Source organism: Tupaia chinensis, unplaced genomic scaffold (assembly GCF_000334495.1).
Source record: "Tupaia chinensis unplaced genomic scaffold, TupChi_1.0 Scaffold139079_1, whole genome shotgun sequence".
Lineage (NCBI taxonomy): Eukaryota > Metazoa > Chordata > Mammalia > Scandentia > Tupaiidae > Tupaia > Tupaia belangeri.
In genome coordinates, this window is record NW_006198969.1 from 615,480 (window position 1) to 640,747 (window position 25,268).

The 25,268-nt window shown below is 37.4% G+C and overlaps 1 pseudogene; it reads right to left on the reverse strand.

Annotated features, from left to right (window-relative positions):
* Window positions 1–11,642: 11,642 nt before the first annotated feature.
* Window positions 11,643–12,761, reverse strand: LOC102469954 (heterogeneous nuclear ribonucleoprotein C-like; annotated as a pseudogene).
* Between the last annotated feature and the right edge of the window lie 12,507 nt (window positions 12,762–25,268).

Sequence of the window (25,268 nt, forward strand, 5' to 3'; positions counted from 1 at the left end):
AGAAATGTGTGCCCCCACCCATTCCCAAGAATGGACAATGGAGGCATAAGTTATACCATAAGTGAGACTGTAATGGCAGTCTTGTAATATCAAGTTTCTGGTGGATAGATGTAACTGGAATGGTTGCAAGAAGCAATTTATTCCCTACTGTGCAAGTCCCTCCCCCAGTTCCTCATTGGCTGAATACTATGGGGTTTACGATTTTCCCAGACATTGCTTAAATTTCATCATTTCCTTATCAAGCATTTATTGTCTCCTTCCATTTCTTGTCGGGCAGAAAGTTGTAGAATCAAGACACGTCCATGAAAAAGACCCACTAAATGTCCAGAGAAGGGAGAAGAACCAGGAAATAAAAAGAAGCAAAGTTCTGGTGAACAGACACCATCTTGAGAAGTCATTTTTTTCACAGGTGACCTGTTGTTTTGGGGTTTCATTTGTTCAGGAGCTTTCTGGAAAGTGTGTACTTTCTGGGATTGTCACATCTGCAAGCTAGTTAAGCAACTTTTTTTAAGCTATTTTAGAAAATGAATCACAAGCTATTTTCTTACAGAATTGCATACTACATTCAATTATTTAGCAATGTTATAGTAATAGAAATTTGTACAGACCCATTAGAGATTTACGTAAGTAATATTAGGTCATCGAAAAAGTCATGATGTATTTTTCTATGCAAAAATGTGTCATGACTTTCCCAATGACCCAATAGCATATGTTTATTTTTAAAGTTTTATTATGATCATTTTTAGAGTGATATTTTTGCTACAGGGTGCATGTGCTTATCAGAGAGACAGAGAAACTTAAAGCGAAAAGTCACCCTCCAGGGTGATGGCCATGCCATAATTCCTCATCCAGTCTCCTCTCAGGATCTTGGACATGCATACACACATGCCTGTGTAAGAGTTTTAAGTTGCCAGGTCTGGACTTGAACCATAGTCAACTATGTGGGAGTCCAGTAAATAACCATCACATCATCTGCTGGTCCCTATTATGGTCTTTGTTAAGCAGGAAGAAGAAACTTATAAAGTTGAAATCCTTTTATAAATAAAAGTTTTATATAACATTTAAAATATTTGGTTTGTTTGTTTATTTGTTTATGTTTTTGCCATAGAGCGTGTGTGCTCACTGGAAAGAGACAGTGAGAAATCACTCCCGAAGATGGATGGCTACAGGGCAATCCTTTCTCAATTTTTCTCCTGGGATCTTGGGCATGCCTGCACATATGCCTAGCATAATTTTCAAACCATCAGCTCTAGGAATTGAACCACAGTCTACTATGTGGGAGTCCAGTGGTTTAACCACCATGCAAATGCTGGCCCTCATTTAAGAGTTTTAAATTACATTTCATCATGCCTATGTAAGATTCATATCATTGCGAATTCAATAGTGGAGAAAATTATTAACTGTGGGTTGAGAGACGAGTGGTCTGAATTTTGAACACTAATGCATTTGTGGGTCAGCTTGTAATCACATATTTCTAGTCCACACGGCACCACTTTTCAAAAAGGAAAATCCTTTCTGTGGGTCATTCTGCATGCTATATTTATATTTAATGTATTCTTATATGAGGTTATAGATCTCTGTGGTCCATATTTAGGTGAAAGCTTCTGTTTGACCCTAAAATTTGAACAGGTTTCAGACTTTACCTATTTTTCTACTATTTCCACATGAATTTCAAAATAGAAACTCATAATGTAGGACTTAGGTGTTGCACAGAGGAAACTGGATCCCATGTGGTCAACCAGTGCTCCAGTCCTGGCCTAGAGGCTTGAAAAATAATGCAGCTACACGCACATGCCCAGCATTCTGATAGGACAGAGAATTAGAGGAATAAGAATTGTGATGTTATGGCATGATTCCTGAATTTCTAAATATGCCTCATGATCAAGAAGAATTAGTAGCATGAACAAAAGAAGGAGGCAGCAAAGCCAAATTTACTGAAAGAACAGAGCTCCCGCAATGGGTAGGGTCCTGAAAGTGGGCTGCTAAGATGGGTCTTGAATCTGGGGTTTCTATCCTAGCTAAGGAGAATTTGTGTATGACATTTCCTTAAGATGAGAGTTACATGCCAGGTGGGTCAGGCTATTTTTCTCCTTTTTTTTAGACTACAACTATAGTCCATGAGACCCTGTGTAATGGTAAAGTGTTATTCAGTTCTTTGTCTAAAAGCTTTGGACCAAAAGACTGTTATCTTATTCTCAGAATGTGGTAGAACCTGGGAAAGGCCATAATTACTATTATTGCTTCTTATTTTTGAGTCAAGCTGCAAGTAGTTTCTTGTATGAGCAAGCTGTGCACAAATGATCTCTAGCGGTTGTTGTTGCTGTTTTAAGGTTTTTCCATAGGGCATGGGTGCTTACTGGAGAGACAGAGAGGGGAAAGTGAGAAATCGCCTCCAATGAAATCACTTTACCTTCAGTGTCCTCTAGAGATTTTGGGCAACCACACACACATGCCCAGTGTAATTGTCAAGCCATCAGATTCAGGATTTGGAACACAGTCAGCTATGTGGGAATCCAGCACCTTAACCACTACACTATCTCCTGGTCCCTCTAGTGGTTGATTTTGAATGAAAGCTAGAAAAGAGTGACTCCGTTTCACGGTAATATCCTCACTATATGTGTGATATCTAACTCTTATCTTAATGTGTCCAGGTTCCATTGGGGGTGCGCCATCTCTCTTTCTCTCTTATTCTCGTGTGTGTGTACCCTCTGGCCTTAGCACAAATAAACAAAAATTAAGAAACTTAAGTTACTAGAGTTTAGTAAATGTTTCCAAAGTACAAGCAGAAACGGAACTGTATTCCTTTCAACATTTGCAGTCACTTGTTGATCCTTAGTTTGACGTCTCAGAATCTTTATGTTTGGATTTTGAAAACTTTAGTTAATTTATTTATTTGCCCAGTTTCCTTCCCTCCTCATTTCCTCACAAAAAAAATTTCCCTGAAGCTATTGCTCTCTCTATCATCTACATATCACATTTTCGCTACGTATAGTGACTGTGATGATGCAAAATGCAGTGTGCTAAGAGAAGAGCATAGAAATATTTTGCTCTGTTGTTACAACATTTACTGGTGATCAACCTAAATTCTGATCATAGACTGAGATTATAATTCATCTTTCAACTTATAATGTTCTAAGGGACAAATGTGATAGAAATCAGTGCTACCTAGGTACTATTTTAAATCCATCTTCTTTCTCTTCTTCTGAATAATTTTATCTATTCCTGAAGTTAGATAATAACATGCTCATTTTCATTTCGATGAAATTTGAATAAAATTATATAAAGACAGATTTAAATAAACATACCTGTTTAACATTTTGACAAATGTCATGTTTAATTTTGCATATGCTAGAAAAGGTAATCCTGAAAATCACAGCATTCTTGTAAAATTGAGTAGAATATAGTAAAGAGCTAAAATTCTCCTCCTATAAAATTATATTTCAAGTTTTCCTTTTTTGAGGCCTCATAAACAAGTATGTTATCCATGTCAGATTTTTTTAAATGAGGCTACTTGTTATTAACTAGCTAAAGGGCAAACATTCATATCAATAAATGGTTAGAATGACAGATTATTAATGTATCCATGCCAGAAACAAGTTTTTCCAATCTCTCTAAATTTTAGTAATATCAGAGAACTACAAATTTTTGCTGAGTCCTATATTTTTACTGATACAGAGAGGGCTTAGAAAGTGAGTCACAGTGCCTTTGAAAAATTTAGATATTCTATGGTTTCATTAGAACTATAGAAGCTGCCACAGAAGACATGATGTACATAGCTTAAAAAGATAAATTTACTTGCAGCAAATTTTTTGAAGGTTTTTTGCTATAGGCTGCATATGCTTGCCAAAAAGACAGAGACAGAGAGACAGAAAATGAGAAGTCACCCCCAGAGAGGATGGCCACGCTGCAATCCCTTCTCCTCCATTTTACTCTTGGGATCTCGGGCACGCTTGCACATGTGTCCGGCCTGAGTTTAAGCCACCGGGTCTGGGACTCAAACCACAGTTGATTACATGAAAGTCCAGTGACATAGCCATTACACCAACTGCTGGTCTCACTCGCAGCAACTTTTAAGAGAAAGCACAAATGTTCATGTCTCTGGTTTAGCATATAATATTAATAAATTTGATTATATACTAACTCTGCTACAAACATTGCCAATCTGAGTCATGATAAACTAAAATTTGTTCATAAATATCCCACAGATTGCTGAACATCTAACTAGAACATATAAACTTAGTGCATTTCATGGTCTCTCATTCTTTCTCAGAGAGGACTTAAGAATGAGGACCAATAATGTGAAAAGATAGCATTATTCTTGCAGCTTTGATGTGTTTTCTTATCTTATACTGTTCGGATAGAAAGTAGGGAGCAGTTAGATTTGGGAATTGAGAGAAAAATACCATTAACTAGACTGCTTTGGCTGATCTAAAACTTTTCCCTTCCAAATCTTATTACCCAATATTGTTTTTAATGATCTAACTCCCTATTAATTTGACCAAACAAAATTTCTGCTAATCAGATTTATAATTTTTTAAAATTGTTTATTTTTATTTATTCATTCATTTTAATTTGACCAGAGAGAGACACAGAGAAAGAGAATGCGAGAAAGCAAGCCACCAGGCCCAGGACTTGAACCGTGGTCAGCCATGTGGGAGTGTCCAGCATCTTAACCACCACTCCACCTGCTGGCCCCCAGATTTATAATATTGTGGTAGTTTTATTTTTACTTAGATTAACCAAACTTTGGTATATTCCTTTAGCAAATGTGGACATAATAATTCTAACAAAACATCTCAATGCATAATTTCTTTTTTTTAAAATTATTACTTATAAAAATTTGCTGTGAGTTTCATGTGCTGAGGAGAGAGAGAAAGAGAGAGGAACCAGGTCTAGAACATAAACCACAGTTGGCCGTGTGAGAGTCCAAGCACCTTAAACCCCAAGCCACCCGCTGGTCCTTGTGCACAACTTTTTGAAAAATATTACTCTGCTGGGGCTGGCAGGTGGCGTGGTGGTTAAGGGGGTTGGTTTCCCACATGGCCACCTGTGGCTCCAATCTCAGCACTGATGACTTCCTTTGTCTCTCTCTCTCTTTGTCCTTCTCTGGTCAAATTAAAATAAGTAAATAAATAATTAAAGTTAAATAAAATAATTCTTAAAAAATATTATCCTGAACCTCTGCAGCCTCATATTTCATTCAAAAGTTTTGATTAGCACCACCAAGATGAAGCAAATCTAAACCTCAGAAATATTCCCTAAAATGAAGAGGGGCAAAAATTAGTTCTTGAGCTTTCACTTCTAACTGGATTGTTAGTGAACAAGTGGGTTGACTGCCCAATGCACGTGCATAACCATCACTGTGACACCAGGACATAAAGTCTGAGTGTGACTGCATAGCCACCTAGCAAGAAAGCAGGATCAAACCTCAAATCTGCCCTTCAGAAATTAAAAGGAGGTCTTTTCTAGAAAAATAATTTCCACTCAATCGCTCACTACGTTCTCTATAGGAACGAAAGACTGAAACATGCTGAGCTGTTTTGATTGGTCATTCTGTTGCACTTAGCACTTTTTGTTTCTCCCTTGCAGCTATGGTTAGCTATTGGTCGCTCAGTCCTTTTAAGCACCTGTTTTCTGTAAGCAACCTCAAGATAACAGTTAGGACTAGGTTTTTCTTAATTAAAAAAGTTTGGGCTGGTTACAAGATCTATTTTATTTTGATTGATTGATTGATTAGAAAGATTTTTGTTATAGGTCGTGCACACTTGCCAGAAAAACAGAGAAAAACAGAGAGAGAAAGTGAGAAATCACCCAACAGAGAGGATGGCCACGCCACAATCCCTTCTCCTCCATTCTCCTTTTGGAATTTTGGGCATACACCCACATATACCCAGCATGACTTTCAAGCTGCTAAGTGTAGAACTTGAATCATGGTCAGCCATGTGTGAGTCCAGCGTTTCAACCACTCCACCACCTGCTAATCCCACAAGATCAATTTTAACAACCAAGATTTTATTTTATGAACTTTCTTAAGTCCCTAACACTAGTTATCTCAGGATTATATCTCAAATATAAATCACATACATGTCTACAACTACTGCTTTTGAATTGAATGTAAGTGTAGACTACCAAGAGTTTAAACTAATCTTTGGCAAAAGATGTCTTTATCACGGTTTCAAACAATGGCAAAAAATATTTTTAAGGCAATCAGAAATGTAAACAAAAATTGACCCCCCAAAAATAAACAAGAATGGTAAATAAATATCTGAGAAAAAATATATTTTCAAATATATCACATATAAAGTAAACTTAGGTTACGTAAATATTAGGGTAGGTAGACAAGAACAGGTAGAGAAGTATCTAGAGGCTTTTGGCACCACTCAAGGGGGATGCTCCACACTGCCGTACTTGCAGTTTTGCAGTAACGAACATCCTGTTACTCAAGATAGGGGTGACACAGAGGGGCTTACATAACTTGGTGCATGCTCAGTACTGAGCTTAGGGCGCTTCTATAACTTGGAGGAACATTATATAACTTAGGGCATGTTCAGTACTGGCTTTGGTAGCCAGCAGGTAACTTTCAGCTGATTAACATATCATTTGCATTGACTCCTGGGAAATCGTTCTATAACCAAGTACATCTGAGCATACACTGAAGAGAAAGGGGAGGAGCTGAGATATAAAAGCACACGCTGCAGAAATCTCGGTGCTAGTATCTACCCTCAGAGCCAGACTGCTCCTGCCTCTCAGGAGTATGTTTTGACTTTTATTTATTCCCTGCCATAAAGTTTTGTCGTTTCACTCTAAGAATGTTTCTTGGCTGAATTATTTCTTTTAAGAAGATAAGAACCAAGATCTCCATGCTGAAATAAAGATGCATATTGAAATTTCTAGGGTCATACTAATAAAATAGAAATGGCATTCTAAGATTTACAAAGATGTGACAGGGAAATAGAATTAAAAAAAAAACTCAGTAAGTCTTAAAGAATCAATAAATAATATATAAGAAAATGGAATTGTTGAATATAAAGCATAAGAAGATAATATATGTAAACATAAAATAATCTTCAAATTAAAAAAGTAAATGGACTTAACAGTCAAGAGACAGTGATTGCTAGACCGTACCAAACACACCCTCATGCATACACACAATCAAAATGTTTGCTGTTTGAAAAGACATGCCTCAGAGACTTAGAGACTTACAGCTCTGCAAAGATGGAAAGCCTCATTGCACCTAGCTCCTCCATCTAACCGTCTAAAAAGCCTCAACCTGGCACAACAAACAACCGTAGGAAGACTCTAAAACATGAAAAGAAATTGGACTGCCTAGGGACCTTGAGTCTTAAAGAATGACATGATGGAGAGCGTTCTGGTTTTCCTTGTTGCCTCATATATCCCAAATGAAGTACTGCAAAAGTCTCATACTCTGTGATGCTAACAGACACAAACAAAGGACAGAAAAAAAAAAAAAAAGAAAAAGAAAAAAGAAAAGGAAAGAACAAATTTGATTCTCTTCTCAAACTACAGAAGGGTATCTACCAGCATATATCATTTTCTTAAGAACCGCTGTAGTCCAATCAAGTACTAGTAGAAATGTCTCACAGCTTGCCTTTGTCATTTTAGCAGGACAAAATGGGGAATTTATCTGCCATAAGCCTTTGCCCTATGGAAATGGGTAATTCCAGTGGGCAATGCCAGGTGTTTAATCTTCAGTCCTCTGGCAATGGGAAACAGGAAGTGCCGATCTTCAATCTGGTCAACACCAGCAGGTCTAACTCTCAGTCTGTCCTCTATATTCCACCTGGCAAAGGTAGGAGACAGCAGTTGGATTCCTCTGCTCAGAGAGTGCAAACAGGAACAAGTGGAGAGCTGATTTTCTCATCCCTGCTTTATGCTCTCTCCTTTGCAAGAATATGTTCTGCAGGTTCTACTCATACATAGAAAAAGAATCAAGCAGGTGGTAGAATAAGAAACTATTCCTGACCTGGCATCAAGTACCTGCCTCGGGGCCGACAGGTGGCATGGTGGTTAAGGGCGCTGGACTCCCACACGACTGACCACGGTTCAAATCTCAAACCTGGTGGTTTGCTTTCTCGCTTCCTCTTTCTCTCTCTCTCTGTCTCTCTCTGATCAAAACTGGAAAATAATAATGATAGTAATAATAAGTAAAGTAGAATAAAATAATTCTTAAAAAAAAGCATCTGCCTCTCCACAACTCCAGTGTTAGCCAATGAATAAATCAAAAATGAAAGTTTAAACACTGTAACTAATCTCAAGGGAATCCAGAGGTCATTTTGCTACTATGAACAATTAAATAGTAACAAAGTGGATAACCTAAAAGAGATGGTTAAATGTCAAGACACATCAATTTACATAGAAATAGAAAATGTGAATGGACCAATAGTAAGGAGATTGAAACAGGAAAAATTAAAATATATGTTCACACAGAAACTGTACATGAACATTTATAGCAGAACTGTTCATAATAGCCAAAAGAAGAAATGACACAAATGTTCATCAATACATGAATGGATGAATAAAATGTGACATATACAATAAAAAAAAAGTTTTTTAGTGATAAAAGAAATGAACTTCTGTGATGCATTAAGGATCAGACTGAAATCTCATGCTAAGTGAAAGAACCCAGTCACAAAAGACCACATAAAGTCAGATTTTGGAGACATCATAGATATGGTTCTGAATTCTCACAATAAAACAAATATTACTGAGGACATTTTCCCTCTCCAGAGAGAGGGAGAAGGAAAAAGTGCTTCTCAAGAACATGGTCATGTTACAATCCCTTCTCTATTTCTGCATCCTGTCAGGATTTGGGTCATGCATGCATGTGTGCCCAGCATATCTTTCAAGCCACCAGGACTGGATTTTTTTTTTTTTTTTGGAGAGATTTTCACCAGACAGACAGAGAGAGACATAGAGACAGAAAGCGAGAAATCACCCCCCAGGGGGGATGGTCACGCCACAATCCCTTTTCCTCTATTCTCCTCTCGGGATCTTGGGCACGCACGCACACGCACCCGGCATGAGTTTTAAGCCACCGGGTCCAGGACCTGAACCGCGGTCGACTACGTGGGAGTCCAGCGACATAGCCATTACGCTAACTGCTGGTTCCCACCAGGACTGGAATTTGAACCACGTGTTTGGCCATAGGGGATCTAACTCCCTTAACCACCAAGCCACAGGTCTGGCCGTGAAGTAGCACATTTTACCTCCTTCAAGAAAACTTAGCTGTTGAGAGTAAGATGACTAGATTGGGACCGGCAGTTAGCATAATGGCTATGTCGCTGGACTCCCATGTAGTCGACCAGGGTTCACGTCCTGGACCCCCCGGTGACTTGAAACTCACGCTAGGCGTGTGTGTGTGCGTGCCCAAGATCCGGAGAGGAGAATGGATGAGAAGGGATTGTGGCGTGGCCATCCCCCCTGGGGAGTGATTTCTCGCTTTCTGTCTCTCTGTCTTTCTCTGTCTGGTGAGCGCACACACCTTATAGCAAAAACCTCTCCAAAAAAAAAAAAAAAAAAAAAAAAAAAAAAGAAGATGCCTAGATTTAGGTCTATTTAAACTTTTGATATGCCTTCTTTATTAAGTTTTATCATTTTAACTTTTGCTTTATGGTGAGAGACATGAAAATCTTCTTTTCTCATGAACATTTAGAGGCTGATGCCATTAATAGGTCTACTTTTAACACTGTTGTGTCACCTGGAATAGAGGGCCCTAGGAGAGGAACAAAGATGGGAAATGATGGATTAGTGAATAACCAGAATTTGTGACATTTATCAGTTAAGTTTGCCATCTTACTGGGTATGCTCCATGACACCCCAGAGCAATTATAATGGTAACATTAAATATCACTGATTACAGATACAAATTATCATACATATATAACAACATTAAAGTTAGTAGAAGAATTCCAAAATATAACATAAGCATTAAATGAGCACACACTGTTGGAAAAATGGTTCCTGTGGACTTGCTGACACAGGGTGGACACTCCTTCAATGTGTAAAAATTTGCACACTATCTGGGAAGTGCAATGAAGCAAAGCACAATAAAACAGATTATGTCTATATTCCATGGTTTCCTTCACACGAAAGTTCAGAATAGGGAAACTGTAGAGACAGAAAATACATTATTAGTTGCTTAACTGAAGGATGGAGATGGAATGTAGTGAGGTCAAAGCTAAAGGTTGAGGTGATGAGCCTCTCCTTGAGGTGATGATTATATCCCATAATCGTGGTAAGGCTACACATGTTTGTGTATGTATGTATTAAATTGTACACTTTAAATGAATTAATTGTATGGTATATAGATTTTATCTCAATAAAGAAGTTTTTTAAAAGGTTGAACAGCTCCTCAAAAGAAAAAGAAAACCTGACCATATGCTGGAGTTAGTCATCAACATTTTAAAACATAAAAGCATAAAGTATATGTTTTATGACTTCCATATAATTAGTACATGCAAAATTAAAAAAAATAGATGTTATGTATAAGTTAGAACACTTTATTTGCATATAGACATTATGTGGTTTGACTCTGAAGGGAAACAAGGTGACTAGAAGGTGGGGTCCTGTTTTGTTTATCGATACAGTTTTTATTTAATTGATGCTTACATAATCATTTTTCTAGGCTGTTTAATGTGCTTTAGGTAGCTCTTCTGTGTATATATTCTTCATAATTACCTACAAACAAGAAAATGTATGTTATTATTTAGAGCATGTCAAATACAGGACCAGTCATTTTCAAAAGTATTAACACATTTTATAAAAAGTTTTAAGTAAGCATACACAGTGAATACAATTTTTTTTTTTTTTGCGGGGTTTTTGCTATAGGGCACGTGCACTCACCAGAAAGACAGAGAGAGACAGAGAGACAGAAAGCAAGAAATCACCCTCCCAGGGGGAAGACCACACCACAATCCCTTCTCCTCCATTCTCTCCTCGGGATCTTGGACACTCACACACATGCGCCCAGCATGAGTTTAAGCCACTGGGTCCAGGACTTAAACCATGGTCAACTACAGGGGAGTCAAGCGACATAGCCATTACACCAAACTGCTGGTTTCAACAGTGAATATAATTTATGCGTGAGCCTGCCTGTTTGTCCATATTGAAAATATTAGGAAAATATTTGTCTACATTTTTGAAATTCCATTGTAATTTGGTAGTCAAAGAATTGTTATTAAACTTCCATAATCTACTGCAAAATGATCATGTGCTAAATGATTTAAACTACAATTATTTCAAAACAATTTTATCCTCTGATCTTGTAATAATATGATTAAATTATAATGATAGTTGAAGTTATCAGTTGGGTTTTATCATGTGACCTTTTTTACCTGAAGGTGCTAATCTCTGTATCTTTTTTTGTTTGTTTGTTTGTTTTTAAATCATACATCCTTTTTATTGTTAATTCATAAAGAGGTATCAAAATTAAAAGCAATATTACAGGGTAAGACTTAACAAAACTACTCGGAGCATCAAAAGAAGTGAAATGGGACCAGGAGCAGGGCGGTATGAATTAATGGACATGGGAAGGACAAAGATGGGGAGAACAGTGAGCCTGTGCTGAAGACACTAGGGAGAGGATCTGGTGAAAATTTTGATCTTAGACAAGTGCCTAGCTAAAGAAATAATGGGTGAGATTTCTAAACCCCACTGTGTGCTTAAGAGTCATCCTCACCATTGGCGCTGTCTCTGTCATCCTCTCCTTCCTCAGCCTCTTTTTCATCATCCTTGATCAACTCCAGCTGGCCATCCCCCCAACCTTCATTATTGTCATCATCCAGTAGGTCTCCTCCTCAGCAGAGTCACCTGCACCCCCCTCAGACACCAAATTCACATGATCTCATCTTTCTTCTGGGAGCTGCTGCTCTGCTCCTCTTCTGACTTACCATTGTTCACCTCTCCTGTTTGTTTGCTCTGTTCCTTTTTGATTTTTTCTAGGTTTTCCAGAAGAGAATTCACTTTTTGTTTTATCTGGGTCAACTCCTTCTTAATGGCCTGAATGTCATCTCCTTTCAACTTTCCAGACTTGGAAGACGATCCTCGTTGTCCACTGTTAGAATGGAAGCTTTTGCCCCTTTGTGAAGTGTTCCCAGATACACACTGGCATTTCCAGGGCACTACAGCATGAGCAATAGGAGGTGGTGGTGGAACACGTGCTGGGTAACTGTACATCTTGTCATAATAATCGCGTTGAAAGTCACAGTCCAAATCAAAAGAGGAGCCGTACATCTCCGCTGCAAATCGTTTCACACCTGCTTTTCCTCGGTTCACTTTTGACTCTGCAGTCAGATTAATACCTAAAACCTGGCCAGCAATCATCCTGCCATCCTCTCCTGCCACAGCAGCCCGGGCATTCCTCTCATTAACATACTGATGTCATAATAATCGCGTTGAAAGTCACAGTCCAAATCAAAAGAGGAGCCGTACATCTCCGCTGCAAATCGTTTCACACCTGCTTTTCCTCGGTTCACTTTTGACTCTGCAGTCAGATTAATACCTAAAACCTGGCCAGCAATCATCCTGCCATCCTCTCCTGCCACAGCAGCCCGGGCATTCCTCTCATTAACATACTGAACGAAGGCAAAGCCCTTATGAACAGAGCAACCCACAATTTTGCCATACTTCGAGAAGATTGCTTCCACATCAGACTTCTTGACCACAAGAGTGTTGAGATTCCCAATGAATGCATGGCAATTCATGGAGCGAGGATCTGTCTTGTTGGTAACATTGCTGGCCATTGCGATGGATGCTAAGATTCCTCACAAAGCCAAAAAGTGTAGCTGAAGATCAAAAAAAATCTCACAAGAAGGTGAGGGAGAAGAGATTCGATTCTGAATCTCTCACTCCTGAGTTCTAGGCAAAGAAACTGATTACAGCTGGAGGTAGGGAATGCAGCCACATCCGCTCCATCTCCGACTCTTCACAAAATCTCTCTGTATCTTTTGTATCTCAAGCACTAAGTTATGTGCATTTCACACAACATTATTGGATTGTTGTAGTATTACTATTCTTTTTTTTAAAGGATTATTTATTCATTTAATTCTACTTGTTATTATTGTTTTTAATTTGACCTGAGAGAGACAGAGAGAAAGGGAAAATGAGAAAGCAAGCCACTAGGTCAGGGACTTGAACTGCAGACTGCCCTGTGGGAATCCAGCACCTTTATCCACATGTCTCCTGCCAGCTCCAATATTACTATTCTTAAATGTAATTGGCGCAATACTCTTCTGCCAGAATTTGGCAAAATGAATCAGATTGTTGGAATTCTATTTTAATTTAGGTTTCCTCATTTCACTGATTTGCTGTATTTCAATTCCACTGCCCTACCACTTTAGTGGATTCCACACAATTTCAACTAAAGCAGTAATTCTCAGCTCTGGGTATCTGACTTTAAAGGCCTAGTGTGGGTTGATTTCCCGTCTTTAAGAATCATGTGAATTTTTTAATTACTCAGCTATTATGACTGCTCTCAATGTCCCAATAATGAAACATTTCCAACTAATTAACACTGTATTTTAATGGTTTTTAGAGTTAAACCACCTGGCATTTTTATAGTTTATTTAGCCAGTATCACACACTGAAATTATTTCTAAAATGGTTCTTTTATCTTTTATAGGTTTTCATCTCCATTCTTGGTAAAAGTTAGATTATCCTAATAAAAACGTATCAATGTTGCTTTCAATTCAAATAAAGAAAATGCACTATTTTAAGCAATTTTGGTTTTTTTTTTGGAGAGGTTTTTGCTATAGGGCGTGTGTGCTCGCCAGACAGACAGAGAGAGACAGAGAGATAGAAAGCGAGAAATCACCCACCTCCCCCAGGGAGGATGGTCACGCGGCAATCCCTTCTCCTCCATTCTCCTCTTGGGATCTTGGGCACACACGCACATGCACCCAGCGTGAGTTTAAGCCACTGGCTCCGGGACTCGAACCACGGTCAACTACATGGGAGTCCAGCAACATAGCCATTACACTAACTGCTGATCCCAATAATTTCATTTTGATTGACGCTAGTCTTTGCTCATTTAGTATGTGTTAGTAAAATATCATTGTTGAAATCAAATTAATTATGTTTCTAGGTGTAAATATGGAATTTTTAAGTCATTAAGTGATATTTAGTTTCTAAATATAATTAGCAAACTAAAAAATAAGGAACTAAATAATACAGGGTAAATCTACACATTGTTTGGGGGGAAAATTAACCTACTTTCATATCCTCGTACAGCACAGACAGAATTCCAAAGTAATTATATTTGATTAAAAACACTAAGTGCTAACCAACGCTATATACATAATGGTGATATAGTTTCTCAGTGCACTATATGGAGTATTGTCAATACAAGGTAAAAACTTGTGATTCTGTTCAATATGTTCTGGAAAATTTTATGAAAAATACAAATTATATTAGACCAACCAGTGCCACGGTGGTTAAAACAGCTGTATCTCTCTCTCTCTCTCACACACACACACACACACACACACACACACATGCTCATGCACACACACAAATGCACACACACACATGCACACGCACATGCACACTCTGAAATTACTTTTACGTTCTTGTTTTCTCTTGTTTCCCTAGAGTTAAAAATTGCATTGCTTTTTTTACTTAGTTTTCTATGCAATTATCACTCATCAATTAATTCTCTCCTAGTTATTAAAATCTTCTCTGAGTATCTGCAGATACATGGGACACTTGATCAAATTTATCTTCTTGGATAAATTTTTCTCACAGTCTACTTCCCTATTCCTATATACAGAGTGGTTTCTGCATCTCACACTGCTCATCTCGGTGTTTCCCTTCAGCATTAAGCTGGTTATTCTATTGCCTTTAAGTTGAGTCTGATCTTCCAATTCTTAAATCTTAATTCTCCTTCTTTTTTGGCTTAATCCTTTATATGTGAGAAGCACCTTCTAAAGCAGCTTTATTTTGTTGAAAAGTTTTCTAAGGAGAGTAAATTGTTTGAAATTTTATTTGACTTTCATACTTCAACAATAAAATTTGTGCATGTAGAAGTCTATGTAACTGATATTGGGACGTGTCAAACTATTCAACATCAAACCACCAAAGAGTGTATCAAAGGAGAATGGAAAATAGACTTGCTCAAAATTGCAGACAATACATCCTAAATGTAATAAATTATCCTTCAATTTTTTTTTTATAACCTCACATAAGCAATAGTTTCATTAAAGTTGTGATATTGTAAAAGGCGGAAATAGAAAGTCTCAAGGTGAGTCTCATATTTAAAGTTTTCCTACATAATAAGAAAAAAATAATGAGAATTACTGAATTAAGGCAACAGCAGATGGCCTAATATTTATATTGCTGGACTCCGATGTGATCGACAGCAGTACAAGGCTCTGATCTGGCAACTTAAAACTCATGGTGGGCACATGTGTATGTGCCCCAAATACCAAGAGAATGGAAGAGAAGGGACTGTGGCATGGCCATCCCCCCTGGGGTGATTTCTCACTTTCTATCTCTCTGTGTCCCTGAAAAACACATGCAAACTAGAGCAAAAATCTCTCACTAAAAATAAAATAAAATAAAAAAAAGTCTACTGAATTAAATTTGGTTAAAGAAAATAATTACTGAATTAAATGTTGTTAGTATCAAATTTTCTAATGAAAGAATGTAGGAAACTACCTGTATATAATTTTATAGTAATTTTTAATGATGAAGGTAATAAATGACACCTTTAATGAAGTGCTGCAAGTTTAATGTGTTCTAATATGTGAGTAAAAGTCTCCAAACAGCTAAGTCTTAGCATTCATAACACACACACACACACACACACACACACACACACTTCCATGAGTGTTACCTTAAGGAACCCATTAATTTCCCATAATAAAAAAGACAAGAAAATAATTACCTCATCACTCTAAAGGTAGAGTAATAAACATTTTTAAATTTTGCCAGAGAAATCCTTAATAAAAATCGACTCCTTAGGAGAAAACATTGTATAAAAACTTATGTCACAGTGGTAGTAGAGAATGCTCCTAATTCTGGTCTCTAACTTCCTGTCTCACCCAATAGGGAGAAGAAAATAAGAAACAATGTGAAGGTCACAGTCTAGGGACACAGAACAAATAATAGACTGAGATCTAATAATGAAATTATGGAATGTCCCCCTCCTCCACATTTGTCACTATCTCAGAGTCTAAGCTTAATTATAGCAACAATCTATTAAATCAACAAAGGAAAATGTAGCCCACAGAATGAGAAAATAATGGCAAACTATATCTCCAAAAAATAAGCTAAAATCCAAAATATATAAGAAACTCAATTCATATAAAATCAAAAATAAAATAAATAAGTAAATAAAATTTAAAAAAATGAAACAAAAAATATTAGTCAATTAAAAATGGGAAAGGAGATTAAATAGACATTTTTCCAAAGCAGACATTTGACGGGCCAACCAGTATATGAAATGGTGAACAATACAACTAATCATCAGAACAGTAGATGTCAAAATACTAAGGAGGCTGGTCCCATTGCTCTATGGTTAAGAGAGCCAGATCCTATGTGGCCATTCGTGGCAGCTTGAAAAACACACCAGGTATGAATGCTTGCATGATTGCCATCCTAACAAGATAAAGAAATGGAAGAAAGGGGATTTTGTTGACCTCTTAGGGGGAGGAAATTTCTCCCTCTCTCTGCCTCTGTCTCTCTTTGGTGATTTCACATGCTCTCTGGCAATTAAAAAAAAAAAAAAAGAAAAGGACAAGATATCATGTTACCACAACTGACCATCGTGTGAAAAATAGTGACTTTCATCTAAAAAACAATAAATAACAAATGCTAATGATGATGTGGAGAAAAGAAAACCCTTATATGTTATCGTAAAAAAGTAAATTGGCACAGACATTATAGAAAACAAGAGGTCCCTAAAAAAGTAAGCATAGAACTACATATGACTCAGCAAACCCTTTACTGAGTGTATACCCAAAGGAAAAAGACCAGTCTCTTGAAGAAATATTTGTACTTCTATTGTAGCATTAATCACAAAATTCAAGATACAGAAAAAAACAAAGTGTCCATCTACGGATGAATAGATTTATAAAATGTAATCCATACCATACACAATCACACAATCAAAATGAAGTATTAATCATCCTTATAAAAAGAAGTGAATTCTGTTATTTGCATAAACTTGCATGAGCCTGGGAGATACTATAGTGAGTGAAAAGGACAGACAGATGGAGTCTGGCACAGAAACTTGTCTAAGGCAGGAATTCAATTTAGAAATTTAGCTCTCTCATTGGACTCAGTCTTATTTTCCATAAAGGTGGCCACCATTCAATGCTCAAATAAAGCCCATGTAACTTTCACACACCATTTTTTAAAATCTTTTTTTCTTTCTTTTTTTGAAAGACTTTTGCTACAGGGCGTCATGCACTCACCGGAGAGAGACAAAGACAGGCAGAGAGACTGAAAGTGAGAGGTCATCCCCCAATGAGGGATGGCCACTTTTCAACCCTTTCTCCTCTATTCTCCTCTCAGGATCTTGGGCACACAAGCACATTCACCTGACATGAGTTTTAAGTCATTGGGTTCGGGATTCAAACCACAGTCTACTACATGGCAGTCCAGTGACATAACCATTATTCCATTTGCTGGTCCCCCATTTCTTGAAATTTTACTTGACTGCCCTCATCACTCTGCAAGTTTTCTTTGCCCTTTCTTGGCATGATAGTGATAGTTAAAAAAAAAAAATCAAACAATAGGGTCGGCAAGTAACATCATGGTTAAGGCACTGGAGTTTCACGTGGTTGACCACTGCTCTAGTCTCAGGCCCAGCAGCTTGAAACACACACGAGGTATATGTGCATGCATGCCAAAATTCATTTTTTTTTTTTTTTGGAGAGGTTTTTGCTATAGGGTGCATGCACTCGCCAGACAGAGAGACATAGAGACAGAAAGCAAGAAATCACCCTCCAAGGGGAGAGGCCACAACACAATCCCTTCTCCTCCATTCTCCTCTCGGGATCTTGGGCACACACACACGCGCCTGGCGTGAGTTCTAAGCCACCGGGTCCAGGACGTGAACCGCGGTCGACTTCATGGGAGTCCAGCGACATAGCCATTACGCTAATTGCTGGTCCCTGCATACCAAAATTCTGAAAGGAGATAAGGAATTGTGCTGTGACCATCCCTCCTGAGAGTGATTTCTCACTTTCTCTCTCTGTGTCTCACTCTATGTGTCTCCAGTAAGTTCATGGTGCCCTATGACCAAAATCTATCTCTGTTAAAAAAAAAAAAAATTAAAAAAATAAACTCACTTCCCTGCCTCTATGATTCACTGAAAATTAAGAAATGCTTAAAATTTTACATTGTTAAATGCATTTCCATCTACCTGTAAGACATCTTCATTCAATTCAGGTTGAAAATCTTCACAATGGTGATGTTACCTGAGGAAGAGGGAGCTGGATTGCTCATCTAGCAAATGTTATCAGTCATTGGTTTAACTCCTGGCACTTGCAGACGTCCCTGAAAGTAGTCAGTCAGGTAGGCAGGGAAAGATAGATTTGCACGTATACATCTGATAGATGTACAGGAAAAATAGTAAGTCCTAGGGATTTCAAAAAGATACCGACAGTGCTTGCTATTTTTGGAAAGGTCCTTCACATCAACACTGCAAAGGCATTTGTTTTTCCAGGGCATAGCTCAAGGAAACATCTGCAGCAAACAATGTTAACACTGTGAAATTGTGACAAATGGACTCTTGAATCAAATGTACTTATTTTATTTATTCACATCCACTTTAAAATATTGCTCAAAATTGGGAAGGAAACTCGGCAAATAAAAAAAAGGAAGGAAAATGAAATTATTTTATGGATGGAAAAGGTGACATTTTGACAGCTAAATGATTTTCCCATTAGTTAATATTATATGTAAAGAAATAATTATTTTTTGCTTATCTATTGATTGTTCTTTGATTATTATTATCTTACACAGTTCTAATGAAATTGATATTTGATCTATGACATGATAATCAATAAAACAAAATATGTAACAAAAGTCCCTTATATTGGAAGGATTAGTATTGTTAAAGTGTCCATACTATCAAAAGTTATCTATTGAGGGAACCAGCAGTTAGTGTAATGGCTATGTCGCTGGACACCCACGTAGTCGACCGCGGTTTGCGTCCCAGACCCGGTAGCTTAAAACTCACGCCAGGCGTGTGTGCGTGCGTGCCCAAGATCCCGAGAGGAGAATGGAGGAGAAGGGATTGCGGCGTGACCATCCCCCCTGGGGGGTGATTTCTCGTTTTCTGTCTCTAATGTCTCTCTCTGTCTGTCTGGCGAGCTCACGCGCCCTATAGTGAAAAATCTCTCAAAAAAAAAAAAGTTATCTATTGATTCAATGCTATCCCTATGAAAATTTAAATATTTTTTATAAGTTTAAAAAAAATCCTAAAATATATATAGAACCACAATAGTCCATGAACATCTGAGAATTCTTGAGCAATAAGAACAAAGATAAAGGTATCTCATCACTTGACTCTAAAATATACTGAAGAGCTATAGTAACCCAAACAGTAGGATATGCACAGAAAATATCAACCAGTGCAACACAATAGAGAGCCAAGAAATATGTCTATACATCTATGTGGTAAATTACGTTTCTGTGAAGGTGGCATGAAATAGCAATAGGCACAGAACAGTCTCTTCAAAAAACAGTGTCAAGGAAAGTGGGTACCTATGGGAAAGGGAGAAGAGTCATATGATATCATACAAAAAGATCAACTCACAAAAGATTAAAGACTTACATGTAGTAGTTGAAACTATTAGCACTACTAGAAAACCAGGGGAAAAGCTCTAAACTCCATGAGATTGGTCTGGGAAATGGATTATTTTTGGATGAAACTTTAAAAAATACAGACAGCAAAACCAAAAGTAGAAAAAGCAGGAGTAGAAAAATGGCATGCCTCAGACTAAAAAGCTTCTTCACATCAAATGAAACGATCAATGGACTAAAAGGCAACTTCAGAAAATACCTGTGGTCCAGCAGGTGTCCAGGAGGTTAAGGCAGCCAGATTCCCACATGGTCAACTTCTTGGTTCAAGTCTCATATCGAGTGGTTTGAAAATTATGTTGAATGTGTGCTGAAAATCGCAAGAGGAGAATGGATAAGAGATTGTGGTGTGGCCATTCATCCTTGAGAGTAGGGGTGATTTCTCATATTTTTTCCCTCTTTCTCTCTCTCAGAAGCGCATATACCCTATACCAAAGAAACGAACAAAAAATAAAGTATTTGCAAATTATGTATCTCATTAGAAGTTAATTTTTAAAATATATAAGGAAGTTTAATAACAAAATAGCAATAAAAAAACTGAATAACCTGATTTTAAAATGTGCTGAGGTTTTTAAAAGAAAATTCTCAAAACCAACATGGAAATAGCCAGCTGCTATATGGGAAAAAATGTTCACTATCAATATTTATTCACTCACTCATTTATTGACAGTGTGTTTCTGTTTCTCTTCAACACACTGATTGTTTTTTCCTTTGGATATATACCATGAAGTGTGATTATGGATTATGTAATAGTTCCAGTTTTAATTATGACTAACCTTAATCCTGTTTTACCCATCAACAGTGTATACAATTTATATATGGGTTGGGAAAACAAACCATTTTTTTAAAATTCTAATTCACTTATATTCATTTATCTTACTGATTAACCTATATTTTATCGAACAATCACTCTGAAGCAGACATCATTATGAGTATCTATCATTTGCAGGGGACTGTAAAACATTTCTTTTCAAAATGAAATTTATGGGAAGTTAACAAAAAATATAATATATTATAAAATAGGGATCTATACAAGTTAATGTTGAATACCTCAAAATGTCATATCTAATTCTTCTTCAGAATAAAATGCACAAGATGAATAGATTACTCTGTGTGAAATATTTGAGAAATAATAGTAATTTCGCTCATTAAGAGTTATTTACATTCAGGCCACGGTTGTGGGAAGTGCCTTCAAAGGGAGTCTCTGTGTGATCTTATATTGCACTTTTAAAACCGGAAGTATTAGTCTTTTTTTTTATTCAAAATTTTTCACTTATAAAATTTTGAAGTTTGGGAACCAGCAGTTAGCGTAATGGCTATGTCGCTGGACTCCCACGTAGTCGACCGCGGTTCGCGTCTCGGACCCGGTGGCTTAAATCTCACGCCGGGCGCGTGTGTGTGCGTGCCCAAGATCCCGAGAGGAGAATGAGGAGAAGGGATTGTGGCGTGACCATCCCCCCTGGGGGGTGATTTCTCGCTTTCTGTCTCTATGTCTCTCTCTGTCTGTCTGACGAGCGCACGCGCCCTATAGCGAAAACCTCTCAAAAAAATAAATAAATAAATAAATAAAAAAATAAATAAAATTTTGAAGTTTTACTTCTTCTGAGAAAGAATTTGTATAGCAAGTGAGAAATCTGTCAAAAATGAGATCATGGCCCAGTCTGGTGGTGCAGTTGATAGCAAATTAAAATGCATTGCTAGAAACCACAAGGAGGACCATAAGTTCAGACTGGCTTGGTTGACCTGAAACACACACACATATATCCTTGTGCAGACCCAAGATCCCATTGAACTGAAGGGTTGGAGAAGGGGGATCACGGCCTGATGAGACAATGCAGACAGTGGTCTTCTCTCTTTGTCTCATGAATGCACACATACTCTTTATCATTAATTTTTTTAAATATGCAGCACAATATATTTTCATTATCAATTTTCATGTGCAATTATGTCAGAATATCATTTTCTCCTACACTGTTACTGCCCAGGGAAAGGAAGCTCTAGTCATGCTTCTATCTATGGGGGGAATATATACGACTTTACCTTTCTAATCTAGTTCTTGTCTTGGAGAGAATTCCAAGATGGCCTCTCAAGATACGCATCCTCTTGGACACTATTTCCAAATTATTTATTGAAATATTAATACAGGTGCTGCTGTGAACAATTTCACAGGTAGATTTAAGGTACCAAACCAGTTGATGTTAAGTTAGAGATATTATACTTGGAAGGGCCTAACCTTGTTAGAAAAACTTTTAGAAAAGATTCTGCTCTTCCAAATGAAAGAGATCCAAGCTTGAGAAGGTAGCAAAGAGAGCAAGACTCTCCATTGCTGATTTTAATAGAGGGCAACAAGAATGGAATGACAAGGAATGTAAGTGACTTTGAGAAGCTGAGAGTACAACCAAGCTGACAACCAGCTGGAAGACAGTTCTGCAACTGCCAGAAACTAAATCCTGACAACTCAAGTGAACTTAAAAGTAATTCTGCTCCAGCGATTTCAAAAAAAAAAGAAAAAACACCAAACAAACAGTATAGTCTATACCATAATATTAGTCTGTGATTCTCTGAGCAGAGAAGCCAGTTATGCTGTGACCAGGCTTTTAGCCTACAAAGCAGCAGTTCCCAAAGATTTGGGCACTAGGGATCATTTTCACAGAAGACTTTTTCCACAGAAGGGGAGGTGGTGATTTAGGGATGTTTTGAACCCATTACATTTATTATGCACTTTGTCTCTATTATTAAAAAATGGCACTATATAATAAAATAATTCTAAATTCACCCTAAGGCAGAATCAGTGGTAGCACTGAACTTGTTTTTCTGTAAATAGAACGTCCCATCTGTCTGCTCCTTGAGAACCTAATGCCACTGCTGATCTGACAGGAAGCCTAGCTCAGGTGGTAATGGGAGTGATGAGAAGAGGCTATAAATGCAGATGAAGCTTTGCTCCCTTGTCCACTGCTCACCTCCTGCTGTGCAGCCCAGTTTCTAAGAGGCAACGGACAGACTGGTACCAGTCCACGGCCCAGGGGTTGCAGACCCTTGGAGCAGAGGACTAGAGGAAGGGGATGCAGCCTGACAAGACTCTGTTGCAGGGTGCTCATCTCTTTTCTTTCTCTCTCTCTTTCTTTTCTTTCATACTCTCTTTTCTTTCTTTCACTCTCTCAAGCATATGGATAAGCTTGTACATGAATAACAAAGACAACTTTTGTTTTAGAGAGAGAGATTTTTGCTAAAGGGCATGTGTGCTCGACAGAGACAAAGTGAGAAATCACCTTGGGAGGGATGGCCACAGCACAATCCCTTCTCCTCCATCCTCCTCTCAGGAACTTGGGCATATATGCACACTCACCTGGCATGAGTTTTAAGACACCAGGTCTAAGAGTGGACCAATGGTTGAGAGTTCAGTGATATAATCATTGCACCATCTACTGGTCCTGAAAACAAAATTTTAAAAAATGTATTATTTTGCCTACAAAATGTAAAGTTGAAATATATATATACATATATATAATATATACATATATATAATATATATACATATATAATATATACATATATATATACATATATATAATACACACACACACACACACACACACACATGCACACATTATGGAATGACTAAATCTAGCTAACTAACATATGTATGTTAAAAATGTAATCATTTCTTTTTTTTTTTTTTTTGGAGAGGTTTTTCTATAGGGTGCGTGCGCTCGCCAGACAGACAGAGACAGAGAGACAGAAAATGAGAAATCACCCCCCCCCAGGGGGGATGGCCACACCACAATCCCTTCTCCTCCATTCTCCTCTCAGGATCTTGGGCACACATGCACATGCGCCCGGCATGAGTTTAAGCTGCCAGGTCCGGGACTTGAACTGCTGTCGATTATGTGGGAGTCCAGCGACATAGCCATTACACTAACTGCTGGTCCCATGGTAATCATTTTTATGGTGAGAATATGTTACATTCACTACTTTAGCACTTTTTTCAAGAATATATCATTAATTATGGTCACTGTGTTATACTATAGATCTCTTGATTTTATTCCTCCTAACTAAAATTTTATGTCTCTTATCTGTCCAATCACCCCCCCCCCCAGTGAGAAAACACCCTAGCTTCTAATCACCACCCTTCTACAATCTATTTCTATGAGGTCAACTTTTATAGATTCCACATGTTAGATCATGTCACTTTTGTCTTTCTGTGCCTTGTTTATTTCATTTAAATCAATGTCTTCTAAGTTCATCCATGTTGTTGCAAATGACAGGATTTCCTTTTTACTAAAAATTATTCCATTGTGTGTACATACCACATTTTGTTTATCCACTTATCTATTTTTGGACACTTAGATTGATCTCAGGTGTTGGCTATTATAATTCTGCTTAAAAATTTAAATACAATTTTAAGTGTTATTCACTAGCCAAAACACTGATGAATTCCAATTCATATAACATTCATTTTCTTTTTAACATATCCATTTTCATCTGGATGTTTATATGCAGAATTACAGTTTGGGTGAAAAATAACTTGAGCACCTATTGAATCTTTGGCCTTATTGCAAATGTCTTAGTTCATCGGTTACATAAATATGTCTTTTGGCCTTTAAGTAATAGAAAAAGAATTTTTCTTTTTCTTTCTCTTGCTTACTGTGTTTTAAAAATGATGTATAGGGCACAAGTATTTGTCAAAGACACACAAACACACACACAGAAAATGGCATAGTACCCACCAGAGAGGATGACTATGCCACACTTCTTTCTCCTCCATTCTCCTCTCAGGATTTTGACCACACATATATTCATACATGTTCCCAGTGTGCTTTCCAAGCTGCCGTGTGCAGGACTCAATCTGTGCAGTCAGCCAGCCAAAATGTGGGATCCAGCCACCCTAACCATCATGCCACCCAGCTTGCTCTTCTCATTTATTTTCTTTTCTCCACATAGAAATCATAGGTTCCAGGCAAAGAGAAAGTCAGTATAATAAGGTGTTTATTTGATCCTAGTTCCACATGCTGAACTCAGGATAAGTGAACTAAATAATTCTACTTCGTGTGTTGAATTAAAATGTGCATTTTTATTTTAATAAAATGCAAAAGAAAGTGAATTTTCAAAACATTTTAAAATTCTCTTTGAAATATTGCCATTTGCATTTACACAATCCAAACATACAAACAAATAATTTTGGTTATTACCGACTTTCGAAATGATTACAGGTATTTTTTTGAAAAATAAACATAAAGGTAATCAAAAGTACTCTGTATAGATACTTGTAGTTTTTGTTCTGTTAGCCTGGTGCACCGAGTTTGAAAATGATTTCTCAGAGAAATAAACTGAGCCCTATACTAAATAACCAACTGGATAAATAAAAACTTAGAAATTCATCCTAAATAAGATGTTATTTCACATTTTTGAAATGTTCAACCCTTAAATCAAATTTTCAATTT